We start from the raw sequence: 16443 nt of genomic DNA on the forward strand, positions 1-16443 counted from the left end.
CACGTTACAACGTATTTTCTCCAAGTCATTAATCATGAGAAACTCACAAGAACAGATTGTTGGGATCATGGAGAACTTGCAGACTTGGTCACGTCTGATTACGTTGTGCACCGCCAGTGATTTGTTTTACATATCCCTGTTGCAATGCGACATACGTCATTGCTTATTTACAGATAACATCAACTGTGTCAGCGATCACATTGGTTACCACGCAGAGTTAATCTGAGACTTGGCACGTGTACTTGTAGTGTATACAAATGCAGAGATGGCAGATGCCCAGTTGATGTATGGATTAGCTGACGGCAACGGGGTGCGCTCTCAACGTCTGAACCGGGGAAGACTTACGGGACGATTGAAGCCATTGATCGTCGTCTTAGGGAACATGGGGAATTTACGCCTCACAGTTGCGACCGGGAGAAGCTAAAAAGGCCGATGACACCGCTACAGGAGGCGACAGATCTTCATGCAGTTGACGACAATCCTAGTGTCAGTACACGACAAGCAGCTGTAACACTGAAAGCTGACTACGTAACTGTCTGGCCAGTATTACACGAAGACCAGCTGCTTCGATACCATTTACAGCGTGTGCAGGCACTATCTGCAACTGATTTTCCTGCACGGATACTCTTCTGAAAGTAGTTTACTCACCGAAGTGTCAACCCTAACCTTAATGCAATGGTGTTGTTTACATATGAGGCGTTGTTTCATCGAGATCAGATGGTAAATTTTCACAATCAGTATGCATGGGCAGACGTCAATCCGAATGCAGCTGTTAATGCAAGTCATTAACAAAGATTTTCTTGCGATTTTTGGGACGGCATTGTTGGTGACTGTTTGATAGGGCATCACTTGCAGGCTCAACGGACAAAGTTATCATAATTTCGTAGAGAATGTTCTGCATGATCTGATACCATACGTGCCTTTAGCTGCGCGACAAAATATGTACTTCATACATGATGAAGCACCTCCACAATTTAGTGTTAATGTTCGTCGGCTTCTAAATAACATATTCGGAGACAGAGGGATAGGTAGAGACGGACAGATTGTCTGGCCTCCACGCTCTCCGGACCTAAGACCACAGGACTTATAAATTGGGGGCATTTGGAAGATATTGTGAATCGAACCGCAGTACAAGATGTTCAGAGTCTCCGTATCAGTATTATATAAATTATTCGCTATATTCCAGGGATACATCAGCGCATCCGAGGTTCACTACGACGGCGGGTTGATACATGTATCAGTGGCCACGGAAGGCATATTGAACATCTCCTGCGAGGAAGAGTTACTTGCGTCATGCTGGTGCGTTCTGTTCGTGTGTGTTCCCCATGATTAGTGAGTTGGAGAAAATGAGTTCTAACATGAAAACAAAGCATTTCCAGACTCGTGTTCATATAACATAATTTCTTCGCCTACGTATGAGGATTGTGTCCTGCAGTTTGTACCGTACTTTTTTGTTACATCTTGTATGAATTTGTCGAAGTATATCAATGAACTATTACAAATTTCCTGACCAATAGAATGTGTTTTATATGAGTAGCACAAAACATAGTAGCAGGGAAAGGAAGGGAACTATCGGAAAAATTCTCCTGTCGATGCACATAAAAGGCAAATATGTTCCTCTTTATAAGACATGCGAACTTACGAGCTTTTCTTGTGCTATGTTGTTGTTGTTTTGGTCTTCAGTTCTGAGACTGGTTTGATGCAGCTCTCCATGCTACTCTATCCTGTGCAAGCTTCTTCATCTCCCAGTACCTACTACAACCTACATCCTTCTGAATCTGCTTAGTGTATTCATGTCTTGGTCTCCCTCTACGATTTTTACCCTCCACGCTGCCCTCCAATGCTAAATTTGTGATCCCTTGATGCCTTAAAACATGTCCTACCAACCGATCCCTTCTTCTAGTCAAGTTAAGCCACAAACTTCTCTTCTCCCCAATCCTATTCAATACCTCCTCATTAGTTACGTGATCTACCCACCTTATCTTCAGCATTCTTCTGTAGCACCACATTTCGAAAGCTTCTATTCTCTTCTTGTCCAAACTGGTTATCGTCCATGTTTCACTTCCATACATAACTACACTCCATACAAATACTTTCAGAAACGACTTCCTGACACTTAAATCCATACTCGATGTTAACAAATTTCTCTTCTTCAGAAACGATTTCCTTGCCATTGCCAGTCTACATTTTATACCCTCTCTACTTCGACCATCATCAGTTATTTTGCTCCCCAAATAGCAAAACTCCTTTACTACTTTAAGTGTCTCATTTCCGAATCTAATCCCCTCAGCATCACCCGATTTAATTTGACTACATTCCATTATCCTCGTTTTGCTTTTGTTGATGTTCATCTTATATCCTCCTTTCAAGACACTGTCCATTCCGTTCAACTGCTCTTCCAAGTCCTTTGCTGTCTCTAACAGAATTACAATGTCATCGGCGAACCTCAAAGTTTTTACTTCTTCTCCATGAATTTTAATACCTACTCCGAATTTTTCTTTTGTTTCCTTTACTGCTTGCTCAATAAACGGACACTCAGAATTTCTGAGCTGCAACAATGGCAGTGGGAAACAAAGACAAAAGGACAGAGTGTAAGTGAGAGAGGAGACAGTGGCAGTGGGATATACTAAAAAACCACAGTGAGAAAAAAGAAACAAAGGGACAGACGTACACAGACAGTGGCAGTGAGAAGGAGATGCTGATCATGAATGCTTAACTACAGCGAGAGAGTGGCTAAAAGCATTTAGTATTTTTCTGAGGAAAACAAAATGAGGATTCAGACAGCAGGTTGCTTACTTTCCATCAGAGCATTTTAGAGACGAACATATTAGCCTTTTTACTGCTCCGAGAGGAACATTTTTCCGTTGGTGTATATATAGTCTAGCACTAGGTCTAGCACGTTACGATCACGAAGCGTGGATATCGAGCACGCTCTTTTCTGTATTAATTTGTAGCCGTGTTTCACCTCAGGTGAGAACGTTGTATCTTGTCATGCAGCGTATGGTGTCAAGAACATTTTACACCAAACATTTGTTGAAAAATGTAGGTTCGAGCATAAGGTCCTAGAGATGTGTTTTGGGATGCGGTCATTTAGGTTACTACAAGTATATTTATCAATCTTCGTTTTTTATGGAAAGTTATAGAATTTTTCTAGCGATGAATTGTTGATTTGGCACAGGTAAACGTTTTAAGGAATATGATTTCAGCGTTATAAGAAACCGGAATAATATACGGTAAAAGGGTGTAATAAATGTGACATATTTTACTCTTTGGCTATACCAAGAAGGAACTGTGCTACATAAACGAAAGTTTTTAATGGTGTTTCTACATCTGAAAGATTATGTCTATTTGTATTTCATACCAATCGCATAAGACCGGCGCTAGTAGCGTCACTGTGAAAATACAGATCATATTTGCTTTAAATACAAGCTGTAACGTCGTGAGTGTTAGAAAATTTTGATGTTGCACGTAGTGTGAAGATATTAGTCAAGAATGCCTTTAAGGTGAGAAAAACGCCACTATCATCACCTCACTGTGTTTGACTGAAGTCGTGCAACAGGGCTATGAAAATCTGGAGTCGCTTGTGCGATCCCGCAAAAGGACTCGGAGGGGATTGAGGCCACTGTACATTGTTGCTGGCAGCGATGATCACGAGAAAGTACGATCGCAAGAAGGCCGGGCTCTGGAAGGCCACTTTACATTGCCGAGAGGGAAGACCATCGTATTCACCGTATGACAGTAGCAGCAGAAATTTGAAGAGCAGTTGGCAGAACAGTGCAAATTGAACTGCTATAAATTGGTTACTTCAAGGACAGCTCCAAACCAGACGCCCTGTAGCGTGCTGTCCGCTGACGCCAGACCACCTCCATTTGCAACTTCAGTGGTGGCAAGCGAGAGCTCCTTGAAGTGGAGGGTGGTAGTGCATTGTTATTTTCTGATGGTTCAAATGGCTCTGAGCACTATGGGACTTAACATCTATGGTCATCAGTCCCCTAGAACTTAGAACTACTTAAACCTAACTAAACTAAGGACATCACATAACATCCAGTCATCACGAGGCAGAGAAAATCCCTAACCCCGCCGGAAATCGAACCCGAGGACCCGGGCGCGGGAAGCGAGAACGCTACCGCACGAGTACGAGCTGCGGACATTTTCTGATGAAAGGTAGTTTTGCATCGGTGCCAGTGTGGCTGTGTGTTTGTTACAAGGAGGTCAGTTATGGGACTGCAACCAACCTGTCTACGTGCTAGACACTCTGGAACAACAACTGCAGTTGTGGTTTGCAGTACGATTTAGTAGGGCATTAGCGGCACTCTCGTCGTCCCACCCACCCTGACTGTAGATTTGTACGCCAGTCTGGCCATTCGACCTGTTGTACCGCCATTCGTTATCAGCATTGCATTGGGTGTTTTCCCACATTATAACACTCGACCACATATCAATGCTATAACCCAACAGGCACTACAGACTGTCGACCCTTAGCCTTGACCTACTCGATCCCCTGATATCTCTCCAATCCAGTACATAATGGAAATCATCAGACGACAACTCCAGCGTCATTTACAAACAGTATTAACCTGTCCTTTATTGAAAGACCGAGTGCATGAGGCATGGAACTCCACCCCACAAATTGACTTCCGGCTCCTGTACAACACAATGAATGCACCTTTGCGTGCTTTCATTCAACATTCTGGCGTTAACACCCGTTATTAATGTACCAGCATTTCGCATCTGCAATTGCTTATCTCTGACTTACATTAATCTGTGATCTTGCAATGTTAGTCACTTAAATATCTTATATGGACGTCAGTGTACGTTGTTGATGAGAATTTTTTTCTTAGGTTCTTCTGGTATAATCAGTAAGTCAGTGGGAAATTCTTCAAATGTGTACTGTTCTGCTACGAATGAATTAAAATTAACTACATACATTGATAACATTACGACGAAAGTGCACATTAATAAATAGAAAGCATTGTTAGAAAACCCTGCCCAAAATATCATTAATTAATAAAATGATACGCAATTTTGACCTCCATCTGGTTTGTGTCTATCTGAAGTCCTCTTTTATATCCAGTAAGCAGTTTGGGACTACCACGAAGTGTGTAAATCTGACAGGGAGGGTAGACCTAAAACAGAATCCAGTAAACAAATTACTCAATGTCACACATAAATCAATTAAACTGTTCATTCACAAAACGATAAAAATTATGTCGGCATAAGCAGAAAATTATAAGTTGTAGCAAGAACGCAATGTCAAAGTTTCTTAAATTTTTTTTCTTAAATTTATATTGGGTGCGGTATTAAATCGACGTCGTGAGAATACTCGTGACAGAGAAATTAAGACTTTCTTACTGATTTCGAACTTGCAAACAGAGAAAGTAAAAACTGACAAACTGTTTAGGTCTCTAGCGAATTTGGAAACAAGGCGTAACATATAGTTCCATCCACATAGGGGACACGTTACAACTTAGGTAGCGAGGGAGGGCTGCCGATTGGACGCTATCATTGACATGCTGATTGATAACACACATAATTCACAACATGAAATATGAGAATAGTTGTACATTCAGCATGGAAACATCTCCCTGGAATCAAATCACGCATTTTATAACTCAGTGCGATGTCCTAAATGAGAATCATTCACATGATTTATTGGAAATAACAAGGATGTATCAAATGAATTTAGCAGAACAATTCTGAATTAATCCAGGGAGTAACTCGGCGGTAGCGTAGTTGCCACACATATTCTATAAAGTTTCCAATTATCCGGCAGAGAAGCCATAGGAAGAATATAATTACTCTTACAAAGTGTTTCTTGAGATAGCTGATTAATATATCCTGTAATGGTACAACTGTATTACGGAGCGAGACTGCATACTTAGGGAGGCAATGAATAGCGTTTGATCTCGAAATTTTTAGTTTATTGCGTCAACTGCATATAATCTAAAACCGGTGGCTTATTTCAAGTTCATGTCAAGTGCGAGGTGTGTAATTTCCAAGTCTCTTCGTTGTTCTGGTTTGTCTTTTTTACGTGTCGCCCAATATTTTGGACCGGATGAGCAACAGCAGAGATATGCCAATGCTGGACTACATATGCAGCTACCCATATTGAATCTAACAGGAACGTGTTTTTCCAAGAAAAAGCAATACACACCTGGTGTAGAGACTGGTAAATGATGGAGCTGCACCTGCTGCGTTCTGCTAGATGCCGCGTTTTGTACAGAGGAGGAATACTTTGGAAAGGGAGAAATTTGTCTAACTGGCACAACAAGAGTAACACACTTGTGGGAAAATCTGATCTTTGGCTTGCAGAAAGAATGACTTCAACAACTACTTATAGAGAGTCAGCAGCTGAGAAAGGATGATATTTGAAGACATCGCAATTCAATGTTGAGATACCAGTACTTGCAAATCCGGTCATGGCAGATGCAATAGCAGCTGCTTTCCCGCAGGCATCTCTAAAGATTACTGTAATCTGAAACTCTTTGACACTTTTTCCGATGTTCTCCGCCAGCCACAACCAAATTTACATTTCACTTGTTTAGTAAGTGCTCAAAGGCTTGAAAAATGCGACGTCCAGTGGTGTCAGCCTCTGAGTGGTGTGGCCAGATAGTGGCAAGAGGATCACGACATTATCACGTGTTAGATATGGGGTTTCCATATCTTTTAGTGTGCATTGAACTGGCCACCTAAGAGGAAAAACACTTCGCCCTCTTCACTTAGATTAGCTTTCTAGGAAATGCTTCAGGCGGACTACAAACGAATACTTGTTGACGTACCAATTTTCACTATTCAATGCAAGTAAAAGCGGTGCTCCAATCATTTTACCTCGTTACCTCGAGCATATTTAAATAGCATCACTAGTGGCACATAGTGACGCGATTCACTGACACAGAGAACTGCCGTAGTATGTGTTCCCCTTTCACCACTGGAAACAGATAAGAATTGTTCTTTACTTTTCAGTGCTAGAATTTTCCTTTTGAACTGACGATAATCCTGATTTGCCAACAATATAGCATCCACGAAACTCTCGTGGACAGATTTCTTCAATATGTCGAAGAACTCATAGACCATTGTTTCACTGAAACTTCTAGCTCTGGGAAGACACCTAATCTCAGAGTGCCTTGGGCTGGGTACAGGATGCTTTTTCTTGAAAGGTAAGTACCTTCATTTACATGCTCACTTTTTTTTCGTGTTGAATCTTGTTTGTATATCATTTTGTGTACCCACTTGACATGCAAGACATCGCAAATCTTAAGACATTATATCAAATTTACAGCTCTTTAGTTCTAACGTGTACTTATCTATCTCCGCTTCTATGTCATGAGGCAAATCACTGAGACTTCCTGCTACCTTCCTTCCATCGACACGTTGGTATTCATGCCATAATGATGATGATTAAGCGTAGCTTTTGGAACGTTGTATGTTCTTGCTGCGGCGTTAAGGTCCATGTCACTCTTCCGAAATGCACGTAAAGAACGCTGCATATTCTCCTCTTCCCATTTCAGCACAGCACTCCCTTCGACAATGAAAAATACATAATGGAATAGATAATGTTTAACTAGGCCTAAGATGTCAAAAATACTGGATCTTTTAAAAATAGTACTATAGACATATTTATTTATTTATTTATGCATTTATTTTACCTGGCAAGATTAGGGCCTTCAGGCCCTCTCTTACACCTAACCAGGCATACTCAGATTCAACAAATTTCAGTTTCTACAGAACATTAGGGACATACAGTATTAATGTTAAAGAAAAGAAATAGATTATGAAAGTAGTGCAATGATAATTATAACAATCAAAAAATAATTATAACAATCAAGAATAATAATAATAATAATAATGAATATGTATATGAAAGTAAACATATTTTTCTTTTATGAATGTCAGTCCTATTGCTATTTGGGAATTTTCTCGTTATATTCTTGCAGCTTGTGAGTTATTCTCATCAAGCCGAGACATAAGACGATAGAATGGGCTGAAAGAGATATAGAAGAGGTAGATAGGTTAGAGGAAGAGAAATAGAATGGTAAATTTCGGAGCTATGATGGAGAGGAGAAAGAAAAAGATGAGAGGGGCACAACAATGGTGGCTATACCGTCCCTAATATGTAAGTTTTGAGTTCCCTCTTGAATGTTGAGTGGTTCTGGATAAGACGCAGATCACAGGGGAGCGCGTTCCATAGTCGTATGGCTGAGATGGAGAATGACACGGAGAAAGATTTTGTGTTATGTAAAGGTACAGCCAAGATGCTGGACGTATCCGATCTGGTATTGCGGTTGTGGAATGATGATAGGTGTTTAATGTGAGAAGTATTGGCGGCACCAGTGGCTAAGAAATCGATGAAGTAAGCACATCGTGTGGAGATCACTTGCCTTATGTGGGCGTATCCAACCTAGCTGGGAGTATGAGGGACTTATATGATCATACAACCGTATATTGCATACGTATCTAACGCAAGCATTCATCACTAGCTCGAGGCATCTCGAATTTTCACTATTTGTGCCGTGTTGAACTACATCACAGTAGTAAAGATTAGGCAAGACTAGTGTTTGGACTAATTTTTGTTTAACATGGGTTGGAAATATTTTTCTAAATTTTTGAATTGCATGTAGGGAGGAGAGCGATTTCCGGCAAGCTGTGACTGTTTGTTCTTCCCAGTTTAGGTGTTCATCCAAGATTATTCCAAGGTCTTTTACTGTTTTCGCTACTGCGTCAGCAATGTTCTTGGGGCTTGCACTTATGTACAGTTGGATGTCGTCGACATATAGATGGTAGCTGCAGGAGTGAATCACTGATGAAATATCATTAATGTACAGTGAGAAGAGTAATGGACCAAGGACGGAGCCTTGGGGAACTCCAGAGCGCACGTTTTTCCATGATGACTTTTCCGACCCACAAATGACTTGTTGACTTCTGTTTTTGAGGTAGCTGTCGAACCAGTGTATTGCGCTGTTTGAGAAGTTCAGCTGCTTCAGTTTAATTAGTAATATATCAAAGTCAACTGTATCAAAAGACTTGCTAAAGTCAAGCAGTGTTAGGATGGTAGCTTCACGTCTGTCCATAGCATGTTTAATGTCATCAGTTACTTTGATTAATGCAGTTGCTGTACTATGGTGCTTTCGAAAGCCTGACTGATATTTGTCGTGGATGTTATGAGTTTTGAGGTAATCCGTCAGCTGTTCATGGACGATGTATTCTAGGGCTTTAGATATTGCAGGTAGTATGCTGATCGGCCTGTAGTCACCTGGCGACTTAGGGTTGTCAGTCTTGGGTATAGGTTGTATTAAACTTTGCTTCCTCTCAGTATGATATGTACTACTGACAAGCGACAGGTTGAAGATGTCTGTGATAACTGGAGTAATAGTGTTTACGACGTTCTTAATCATGCCAATGCTCACTCCATCATTACCTACTGCCTCGGAAGAGATTCTCATGATTGCCTTGTGTACTGTGCCAGTAGTGACATGTTTTAGGAAGAACTTGTCTCTCTAGAGATTGATATCTTGGGGCTGGTAATTTGTCGCTGTGTGGCAGTTTACAGCTGTTGAGAAGAAATCGTTTAATTCTTCTGCAGACGCTTGATAAACAGCGTCAGATCTTCGCTTCCCTATACCGAGACTGCGCAGCTTTTTCCACAGTGCAGCAGGTTTTGATATGCCGCATACGACAGAGCGGGCATGTCTGATTTTGGCATTCCTCACGCTTTGCTTGGTTCTATTTCGGAGTTTCCTATAAGCTTCGTACGCCTCAGGGGTTGGGTTACGCTTGAAGGCCCTATATGCAGCATCACGTTTATTCATTAACTGGCGTAATGCAGTGGTGAGCCACGGAGCTGGAGCTCTCTTTACCTTGACAGTGCGTTGAGGAGCATGTTTATCATACAGTGCAATAATTTTGCGACATAATTCCCGAATTTTTCCGTCTAAAGTCGGTTCATTGCCTATATCATGCCAAGGGATGTCTGAGCAATCCTTTTGAAGAGCGTCATGGTTAACATTTTTTAGGTTTCTGTACGTTACCAGGTGAGATTTTTCTTTGGTAGTATGTACTGAGTAATTTAAGAATATCACGTCATGAGCAGAGAGTCCTGGAGCGGATGTCTGATTGGCGCGAATTATTTTATCTGATCGCTTTGTTGCTATTATATCTATGAGTGTATGGCTGTGTGGCGTGTGATGAGTTGGGTCCAGCGGTGTTAAACTCATATCATTGGAGTGGAACAGTCTCCTTAGTTTTTCTGCAGAGGGAGATTTTAACTGTAAGTCGATGTTTGTGTCGCCCATAATGATTATGTGTTCATACAGTGTCACGAGCGAGGACAGGGCAGACTGAAAGGAGGACATAGCACCAACGTTTGGAGGTTTATAGATTACTCCAATTAGCAGTTTCTGATTTGATGTATTTATTTCGAGAAACAAGAACTCTGCTTCTCCTTCGCCCTTTGCATCCGATGTGCATAGTATAGTAGGTCTCAGATCAGAGCGAACATAGGCACCCACACCACCCCCGCGTCGTGTTTCACGATCTGCCCTTAGGACAGAGTAACCAGTGATTCGGATAGCGTCGGAAGAAGTGTTTGGTTTCAACCAAGTTTCAGAGACGAGGATAATGTGGAACAGCGATTGGCAGAACAGGTCACAGAACTCGTCGAAGTGAGCCGTTAGCGACTGAGCGTTCGCGTGGGCCACAAAGAGCCCGCCGCCGGAACCGACCCGTCCCATTGTGGCCGCCTGTAGGACCGAGAGCGCTCCGTCTACCTGCTGGCCGGAAGAGGGACAAAAGCTGGATTTCGCGGGGGAAGACATATTTACAGGTGTGTCAAAGGTCGTGACTGACTCAAGCGTCTGTGGGCTAAAGGTGAAAGACAAGCTGGAGGTATCGGAGAAGGTAGCGAAAAGAAAGATGGAAAGTGGCAGTAGTGGTTACGAAAAAGATAATAGTAGTAGTAGTGGTAGTGACGAGGATGAAAATAACAGATATAGAAAGGCGGTTTTAAGGAGATTCCTGTTAATGGAGATTGTTAATTCCCGTTTGACTGACAATATGAATATACATGAGCACTTATGATAGACAAATAAAGAAGCAATATTTATGTGAAACAATTGACTGATTTTAAATAGAGTACTTATGGTACTTATAGAAATAACGAAGCAATATTTACGTAAAAAAATGAAAAGAAAGAATAAAAATTAACTTATATTAGACAGAGTACAACATGAGAATTTGTGTCTCGCGAGATTTCGCTCAGTCTTTCAGTTCGGACATGTTCGTCACCGTTTTCCTCCCTCCTTCCGTCTTGACTACGATCCTGCCATCCTGGGTCCATACATTTTGAAGGCCGAACTGTGTGATCGCAGTGTTCAAATCTTTTAGTCTTTCGCGCGTCAGATCTTCCCTCAGGGTAATCCCACTCTTGGCGAATTTTCTTTTCTGAGCAAACACTTCAGCTCTTTTCCGGTATGACACAAATTTAATTACTATGGGCCTGGGTTTCATCGCACCTGGTATCCTGCGCCCAACACGGTGGCTTCTGTCAATATCGGCCACGTCGATCTGCACGCCAAGTTTCTCACGCACGAGGCTAATGGCCAGGTCGTCGGTGTTTTCACGATCGTTTTCAGCTACCCCGAACAAGCGCAAGCTGTTCCTTCGCTGATACTGCTCAATTTCATCGGTGGCCGCAGACAGTTTAGCTTCTAGGTCGGCGGCTTTTTTCTCTTGTGCGGCCAGGGACTTTTTACGAGACTGGATTTCGGTGCTGTTGCGCCCGACAGACTCTTGCAGTTTGTCCATGACCGCGGCCGTCACAGAGTCCGTGATGGATTGCACTATTACGTCTAGCGTGTCTTTACTGTGCAGCGCCGCACTCACCTGGGACCGGACGAGCTCCCCGATGTCTGGAAGCGAGGCCTGACCTGCCGCCGGAGACCGGGCGCCCGCGCTGCCTGCGCCCCTGTAGCCTCGCCTGCTGCCGCTTACTCGTGCTCTTCCCATTTTTCACTCACTTATCACTTATCACTTGTGGTAATCAACGGAGAACAACACACCACGGCAAGTAACACTTGTTTAGTCGGATGCACACGTTGTGGACTGCCGCACTTCTCTGTAACACCTTCAATGAGCGGAAAAACTCGCGAGCCAAAGAAACGCGCGTCACTCAGTGGCCGCCATCTTACTCTTAGTCTACATATTGGCCTAATTAATTTCAAGAAATAAGTTTAGGATCCGTTTTCAAATCATTATTACAGATTGAAAGAAAAATCATACTAATTAGAAACACACGCGAATTTTCTTATTTAAAAGATACGTAGCACTTCGTCCCAATCAGGAGTTTTTAGTGAAAAGGTTTTTACAACTTCGTTTTTGCAGTGAAAAGTGATTTTATTCTGAAATACGTTAAAATGTACGATAAATGCCTTCAAATAAACCTGAGATATCGTAATAGTTAAAAATATAATATATATATATATATATATATATATATATATATATATATATATATATATATATATATATATATATATATATATTATGTGTTTACTTTCAATTATTTCTGCATTTATAAATCTATTCCAAAAAATAAGCAAGGTACTGAATGTTTCATAACTTCAAAATATATATATATATATATATATATATATATATATATATATATCAGTAGTCTACATCCCTTGCCCTTTTGGGGTGAATTTAATATATTTTTAGCCTATAGTCGTATACATTTATGCAACACGTATCTTGCTACAGTGAATAAATACTAAACAATTAAAAGTAATGAGATTTTTTCCTATAAATAAGTGCTAAATGTAGGTAAATTTTGAAGTTATGAAACATTCAGTACCTTGCTTATTTTTTGGAATAGATTTATAAGTGCAGAAATAATTGAAAGTAAACACAAAACTTAATAAAAATCGATCTTTACTTGTTAACGGTTATTAGTGTTTATCGAACGATTGATACCATTTAATGTGCATAAATGCACAAGAAGAAAATTTGCAAGTTCCGTGAATGGTCTGGTCCATTCATAGCAATCAGAAGTGTTCCAGTCATGACAAATGCTATGATTTTAAACACGCACTACTTGTTTTTCAAAACGAAGAAGAAATAAATCCAATCCATCATGGACAAACAAATAATATATATCACTTTGTAGAAGAACAAGTGAAAAAAATTTATATCAGTATTTTATACATCTGAAAAGCTGTTGAAAATATTCAGAAATTACACAAAAATTTAACCCTTACCTTGTCATCTCTTTTCATTACCATACATTCAAACCTAAACAACTCAGTATGACACCTTCAACTACTCAAGTACTACATGAAAATATATAGATGCTGAACAGTTTTAAAAAAGTTAATGGACCATTGAAGGCAATGATACATCGATAGCGTACTTCCTCTGTAATCAGGAGACAAGTTGATATGCACAGAGGCTGTCTTAATAGCCTTTCTTCCCATAATTTATGTTGCAAATTATGCGTATTATCGATAACTATGTCAATCAGAGAGTGCTGTGGGCGGTCCTGGCTCGATAGTTAGTAATAATGCGTCCCCTATGTGAAGATTTGTTGAGTATTGGTTCCAAACCCGCTAGAGAAATAACCAGTTTCTCGATCTTTTACTTGTTCTCTTACCGATTAACAAGGATCCAGATCGAAAATGAGCAAGACTATCTTAATTTCTCCATCTAAAATATCCTCATAAGATCGATTTAGTACCGCCTAGATCTGTAGGTGAAAAAGTTAAGAATTTGTGACATTGCACCCCCGTTAGAACTTACGTTCTTCTGTCTGTACGGTTATCATTTTTAGTGTTTGTGAACACACGGTTTGACTGATTTATGTGTGCCACTGAATAAATAGTTAACTGAATACCTTTTAAGGTCTACTCTCACTGCTAGCTTTACAGATGTTTATTGTGGCTCCAAATTACTACTTGGGTAGAATACGTAGTTTAAGTTAAGTACTGGGATGTCCTTTTTAAAGGAGATAGTACGTTGGCCTCCAATTACTCCCAATTCTAGATTCTGATTAGAACCTAATGACCACTGTCGATGGAATGTTCAGTACAACTCATTCTTTCTTCCTTCTTTTCACCAAAACAGCCGACTGAAAGTAATTCTCTCGCAACGGTTAAATGGTGATGATTTTTCACATATGATAATATTCAGGTGGACGACAGCGCTAAACTGTAACGACGACCCTCATCAAAACCCATTGGTTTCTCGAAACGATTCTACTTCAAACAATAAAACCATTTTCTTACCGATCTCTCCTATACACTTGCTTGCCCCACAATTGGCAGTTTTTTCGAGCTGCCTCCGCTGGCTGAAATCCTTTATTCAAGCCAAAGATAGTAAAAATGTCACACATCAGTAAATGACAAAAAACAATTTAAAAGCAATGAAGAGAAAAGTGCTCCATATCCCTATTTTGGGCTTACACAGCGCTATACTTACCACTAGGTCGTAAATACCACAATCACAACGCCTTACATGGCAACACTTGTTGCAGAAATTTCTGCAACTTATCGTGTTACCAGTTAGTTCAGATGGCTGATATTAGATTTTATTTCAGTGATTACAAAACCAAGTCAGGAAGCTGGTGACGGACTATGGAGACGAACCAGGAAGTGAAAGGCTCTGGTCTGTCGCCAGGGAGCCATTGTTGTCATCCAGTGTGGAGCTTCACTCCTCACGACAAAATCATGAATCAGACATACGTACAGTATGGTGGTATGTTGGAATGTTGGGGTCACATATATATATAGGTAATCAGTTTTACCGAGCACGAATAGACCCCTTTGACCTCTAGTTAATCCAAGATGATTAACACGGAACTGCACCTTGGTTCAGATCAACGTTGCACATTATGTCTCTTCGATATCGACTGGAGGTGAAGTGTTGTAGTCTGGGGCACGACAGAGACGAAAGTGACGACAAATAGGAAGTCGGTCGCCAGTAAGCTTCTTAAGTCGGGAATTTTATTTTATAAGTGAACCAATGATCACATAAGGTCAGAGGTACTAATGACTCATTGGAGCTGAACTTGAGATGCCGAAAATGTTAGTATTGCAGTAGGATTCGATCCCTGATCTGTCCTTTCGCGTGACTTGTCCCCTTCAGGACGATATATCAGATTGGTGTATAAGTTCTTGGCGGTTTTCTTTTGCATGTTGTTGTTCCAGCTGATAATGGTTTATTTATAGATTGTCACTATTTATCTATAGTTCACTATTGTTGTTTGAGTTTACATATTGTCATTCGGAGCTAGTGAGCGGAACTGTGGACGTAAGAATATGAAGTGCGAAATGGAGAAATCTGACGTATTTTTCTGTTGAGTTTAGTAGTGGGGTAACAGCAGTGTAGGCAGCCAGAAACATTTGAGTTTTGTATTGGGACAATGCCATTGGACATAGCATGGTAACATAAGTTATCTCGTTTTAAGAGGGATCGTTTTGACCTTAGTGACTCTCCACGTTCACGAAGAACTTCGGGGTTCGATGAAGAACGTTTAAAGCCATTAACCCACGATCTATCCGTGTCAGTGTACTCGAGAAGTGGTAAATGTGATGAACGGTGATCATTTCGTCGTTGTATGACATTTTCAAGCAATGGAGAAAGTTCAAAAATCCTATTTATGGGTATCGCATGCTCCAGGCCAAAATCAAAAACATCAGTGCTTGGCCGCATGTGCATCTCTGCTTGCTCCTCGTCATTTGACTCTTGAACAACAGACCATTCCTATCCTGTATTGTTACTGGTGACGAGAAATGGTGTCATGAGGAAACGAAAGGAATGGTTGATCCAAAACAAAGCAGCAACTTCCCGCACAAAGAGACACAAAAGATAATGTTATGCATCTGGTGGGACGGCGACATTGTGGTGCACTACGAGTTGCTTCCCGGAAAGTGTAACCATCACTGCTGACATATATTGTCAACTACTGAGACGTCTTGTAGACGCAGTCCAAGAACGACGTCCAGGAAGACTGTGTGAAGTGCTGCTACTCTACAGTAACGCCTGCCCGCATTCTGCTAGACTGACAAGAAACACTACAAAGAAGTATATTTGGGACGTCAATCCGCACCCGCCCTAATCACCTGATCGTGCGCCCGCAGATTTTCACATTCTCCGCAATCTACCGAACAGCTTTCAAGAAACTTCCTTACTGGATGAAAATGCGCTCCGAATATGGCTCAACGAGTTCTTTGCCTCAAAACCACGTGGTTTATGCAATACCTGAATCGGTAAGATACCCCAGCGTTGGCAGGCTGTTGTAAATGACTAAATTCTTTGCTATGTGTGTCTGTTGTATTTATAAAACGAATGGAAAAACGCTACCAACTTACGCACCAACCAGATAATTCCATCGTTTTGTCGTCTGTCGAAGATCCTAAACTCAACAAGATATCCACGAAAATCGCATGTCTCGGT

This window comes from Schistocerca nitens, chromosome 9 (assembly GCF_023898315.1).
Source record: "Schistocerca nitens isolate TAMUIC-IGC-003100 chromosome 9, iqSchNite1.1, whole genome shotgun sequence".
Lineage (NCBI taxonomy): Eukaryota > Metazoa > Arthropoda > Insecta > Orthoptera > Acrididae > Schistocerca > Schistocerca nitens.